Genomic DNA, 5,278 nt, shown 5'->3' on the forward strand with positions numbered 1-5,278 from the left:
TATAGTACCACTCCTTTTTATAGTGCTTTATGGTTTATGACATTTTTATACACACTATTGATTAGAGTTAAGTAGGGTAGAAGAGGAAGTGGAGGTTCCATTACACCATATTGCCTCCATCTGGGCTTCTCTCACTCTTTTTTTTTGGCCGTATTATGCGGCTTGTGGGATCTCAGTTCCCCAGCCAGGGATTGAACCCTGGCTCCAGCAGTGAAAGCGCCGAGTCCTAACCACTGGACCACCAGGGAATTCCCTGGGCTTCTCACTTTCTTTAAGGAAGGTTTCCTGACTCTACATCCCTGTCCTAGCTCCTAGAGAAGTTTGGTATATTCTGGACTTGAAAGTGCATTCCATTCTAGGGACTTCCCTGGTGGTGCAGTGGTTAAGAATCCGCCTGCCAATGTAAGGGACACGGGTTTGATCCCTGGTCCGGGAAGATCCTACATGCTGTGGAGCAACTAAGCCTGTGCACCACAACTACTGAGCCTGAGCTCTAGAGCCTGCAAGCCACAACTGCTGAAGCCCGCGCGCCTAGAGCCCATGCTCAGCAACAAGAGAAGCCACCGCAGTGAGAAGCCTGCGCACCGCAACGAAGAGTAGCCCCTGCTCATTGCAACTAGAGAAAGCCCGTATACAGCAACCCAACGCAGCCAAAAAAAAAAAAAAAAAAAAAAAAAAAAGTGCATTCCATTCTCATCTAGTCTCTAAACTTTTTTCCAGACTCCCTCCCTGGTTTTTCTGCCCTTTGCCCCCTCACTTCCACTCAAGCCCCTGGGGGTTTCCTGGGGCCCCAACTGCTCTGTGAATGGACTCTTGGGAGAGAGGAAAGACATATTCTGCTGGACTAAAAACCTCCACTTTCCCCAAGTCCTATACATATATAGTCTCTCTCAAAAGCCATTAGTATGTCCCACAAAATGGAGCATATTCAGGAACATTTCATAGGTTCTTTTTTGCCCATCACTTTCCAAAAAAAATTTTTAAGTCTATTCCTTAGTACTTTAAATGTTTAAGCTATTGCCACCTTCATTAGTTTTAAGTCCACTGAAGACCGTCTTATACCTGCTGAGAGGGCCAGACCAGTCTCTCAAAGATATTCACAGAGGAGAGTGTGTGATGTGTATGAGGGTGTGTGTGTGTGTGTGTGTGTGTGTGTGTGAGAGATCTGGGGCCTTGGTGGAGAGGTTGGTGAAGGGTGAGGCACACTAATTGAATGCTTGCTCTGTATTTGAATTTTCCTTGCTTTTTAAATTTTAACTTTCCAATATTCCTGTAAGTGTGTATGTAGTACTGCAAAGAAAAAACAGATTCAAGTTAAGTAACTTCCCAAAGTTGGTAAGAGGAAGAGATAAGATTTGAACCCAAGTCTCTTGACTCTAGTGTGTTGTTTTTTCCCCCCAGAATATCACATTGTCAGGAGATTATGAGATTTCTTTGTGAAGGCAGTAAGGGCAGAGATCTCATTTGTAGCTAGGATTCTGGAAATAATGTACAGAACTTGAGATATATCCATTAAAATGCCTTATCTTCATACCCTAGTACATTCTTCCACCATTGAATAGGAGTTTTGCTATTACTCAACTACTGTTTGAGGGCCAGTGAATTTGGACCAGTATATTTGGTCATTAAGCTTGTTGCAGTAAATTGAAGTAACATGATATTAGTTGGCATGTTCCCAGGAATACAGGCCGAGCAGAGATCTTCGACCAGATTTATGGTATAACTTCCTGTTGGTATTTCTTACAGGCTGTTAGCTGTTCTAATGCACTCTTTACATATCTTACGGAATCCTCGCAGTGAGATCTGTCTTCCTGAAGCAGGCTCCAAGAGGCTGACTTGCCAAAGTCATGCAGAGCTGGGATTTGGAGCCAGGTTTTTGACTCCAAAGCTCATGTTCTTAACAACTTCATGGTATCGAATAAAGCGGCCCACGCTGTCTGTGGAGTGTGTTTCTCTCTAAATAAATCCACTTCTTATGTAAAAAAAAAAAAGCTGTTGAGAACACACCATGGGGAAGCTCGAGGTGTCTCAGGAAAAGAAGTCAGATAAGGTCTATGAGAGCATTTGGGTTTGGGGTGGGTCATTTGGGGAGGTTCTAAGCCAGCAGGATGTGTTCTGTATTGGACGTTGTCAGAAAGCCAAGACAGTTCTGATTTACCCACAGGGAGTCCTAGAGGAAGAACAGAGCTGTAATTGTGAGCACGTAGCAGTCACTTATTTTAGCAAAAAAAAAAGGGTGTGTTTGGTATTCAGAGGGTGGCACGGTGACCTTGCTTTTGTGCTTGGACAGAATTATGAAGTGGCCTCACTTTGCCTCATTTTACGTGACCTTACCTGAGGCTGGCGTTCTATGAATTGTTTACGTCTAGCAGGAGGATAGCATGGCTTAGTTGTGAGTGCCAGGCTAGCTTCTGGATGTCAGGGGCTGCTCAGGAACTCAGGGTGGAGGCCACTAGAAAGTAGGGCATGATGGTACCACTTAACTCCAGGATTTGGCTATCTGTCTTTTTCAAAGGAGGGGTGTGTGTGTGTGTGTGTGTGTGTGTGTGTGTGTGTGTGTGTGTGCTTTGGGAGTTGATTGGGAGCGAGGGGGAGGGTGGGTTAGAGAAGGGTCTGGGAACTATACATTTCTCAGCAATGCGCCTTTTCCCAAGATGTTTTTGGATCTCCTCGTTGGATGTGGCCATTCCAGCCTTGTGATAAAAAACGTCACGTGTGAAAGCAAACTCAATAGCTTACAACTAGTCTCCTCTGGGTTTCTTCTTTGATTCAGTCTCACATATAGGAGATGATAAGGATCTGCGTGAGGTGAAACAGGAAAGGGAAATGACACAGGACAAAGGAGGTTGTTCATTCTATAGAAATGAGAAAGCAGGGGCTTCCCTGGTGGTGCAGTGGTTAAGAATCCGCCTGCCAGTGCAGGAGACGTGTGTTCGGGCCCTAGTCCGGGAAGATCCCACATGCCACGGAGCAACTGAGTCCGTGTGCCACAACTACTGAGCCTGTGCTCTAGAGCCCGCGAACCACAACTACTGAGCCCGCAAGCCACAACTACTGAAGCCCAGGTGCCTAGAGCCCGTGCTCCTCAACGAGAAGCCACCGCAATGAGAAGCCCGCACACTGCAATGAAGAGTAACCCCCGCTCGCCGCAACCAGAGAAAGCCTGCATACAGCAACAGAAACCCAACATAGCCAAAAATAAATAAATTTATTTTAAAAAACCCAACAACAACAAGAAATGAGAAAGCAGCTTAGTTTCCAGTTCCTCAACCACAGCCCGGCTTGTCAGTCACGTGGATGGGGGTGGGGTTTTAGAGGAGATACGATTTTCAAAGTCGCATGACTCACTATTCCTTCTTTCCTTCATGGGTGGTCAGAAACTACCTGGTCTGCTGCTTAGAATGGGAGCAGTTCCCGTTTATTACAGCTGATGTGGGAAAAAAGTTATAGGGCCCCAAAAAATGAGCAGAGGGCTTCCTAACGTTCAGGGTGAACAGCCTGCCAGGAACCTGAGTAACAATCTGGGGAGGAAAAAGCCAACCGAGGAGCGTGATGACCCGTCTGGTATTGCAATCAGGTAAAACCTACCCCAGAGTCAGCCTGACCCATTTTTCGGTGTTAGGTGGTAACTGTTCTTTGCCCACCTGATAAGCAGGCCTGTTGCAGGATTGGGAGGTTTCTCGAGATGGTTTTTCTGGGTGTGTCTCAAGCCCAGCAACCTGCCAGCAACCCAGAGCCAGGTCCTACTGCTCTTCTCACCCCCGCCCCGCCGCTGCCCTCCGGCCTGGTGGGGCTGGTGAGGGCCTCACCCTGAACAGTGTGGCTTGGGTCTCGCCGTGAGCCCCACTTCTGTCCCAGAAGCCAGATGGAAGAGGGACAAGGCTGGGCTTCCAGGGAAGGTGGAGGGGGTGGAGCAGAAACTGGGCAAAGCACGAGCTGCCCTGAGATTAAACTGAAGACCCCCGTAGCAGGAAGTGCAGGAGTCCTGAACGGCTGGACTCTCCATAGGGAAGTCCTCAGGCCCGGGTCTGTCTCAGCTGAAAGGTGTGTCCTCCCCAACTGCTGGGGGCTGGACAGTGAGTACCTGGGTTCAGGGTCTTATTTTGTAGGAAGCTAGCTGGAGAGGGGGCGGACGGTAATGACCAATTGAAGGCCCGTTGTCTTTCTAGTTACTTCTGGTAGAGAAGGCAGGTGGTAAGATTTAACGAGCAGCAGGTGGGCCATCTTCCTCCACAATAGCTTTTTCCTGCTCCCACTGCTGCACTGGATTCCGCCAACTGAGATCAATTTCAGTTATTAAGGAAAAATCTGCAGAGAAGATTGAGAGTGGGGACTAGCTGTCACTCACCCTTTAGTACGAATTAGCTTGCAAAAAGGCTTTCCCTTAACCTAGCTGAGATCAAGTCACAAGGAGAATGGAATCTTGTAGGGAGAGAATTTTGAAGCTCCAAAGCCTTGGAGGGGGAAGGCAGAAGTGGGTCTGGGACAGGATTTGCTCACGCATGAGGGCACTGGAAAATCCAGTTAGCAGCAGAAGAAAAAGGCACCAGAACACATGAGAGAGGATGGACAGAGAAGGGAGAGAGGCGCTTCAAAGCTTTGCCCAGAGTAAGCTCGAATTTCCTTCTTCTCCTCTCTTCAAAAAGACCACAGAGAGAACCTCCTCAGTCAAGTGCAGGTGTCATTTATCTTGACACCCCAAGCCCTGTCCTGGAGAGGCAAGCGAGGCAGGGGAGGGGCAAGCTGGTCGTGTGTCAGAGCAGGAGCCTTTGGCTCCCTGTCCTGGGAATCAGCGATCCGGCTGCTGCCCCCAGCTTTACCGCCCAGGTGCAGGCTATAGCGCCCTCCCCCTCCTTGTCCCTCCCTGCCCCGGGGCTCAGACTGAGGCACAGGAACCTGGGTGGAGGCCTGGGAGTGGGCTACTCCATGTGACTGAGTCAGCTGCGAGTGGGACCCTGAAGTGACAGGTACATTTCCTTCCTAGGGGACACAGTTGAGCAGTTGGAGTCAGAGATGCAGGGGGAAAGGATCTGAGGAGCAGCAACTGCATCCCCGCTTCTGGGCAAAGGGCAGCAGGAGCAAAAAGTAAACGTGGAAGTTCCAATCATTCAACTGTACAGCAGGGTTACCCGGTATCCAGAGGGAAGCCACACCTGACTGCATTTTCCATCTCCTAAATTTTAATTCCCGTGAGCCTACTAAGCTCTTCTGTTGGAAGACCCATTTTGCTAGCCTCATATATGACCAATTATGACACTGGTAAAAAGAAAAGAAAGTG

Source organism: Orcinus orca, chromosome 5 (genome assembly GCF_937001465.1).
Source record: "Orcinus orca chromosome 5, mOrcOrc1.1, whole genome shotgun sequence".
Taxonomy (NCBI): domain Eukaryota; kingdom Metazoa; phylum Chordata; class Mammalia; order Artiodactyla; family Delphinidae; genus Orcinus; species Orcinus orca.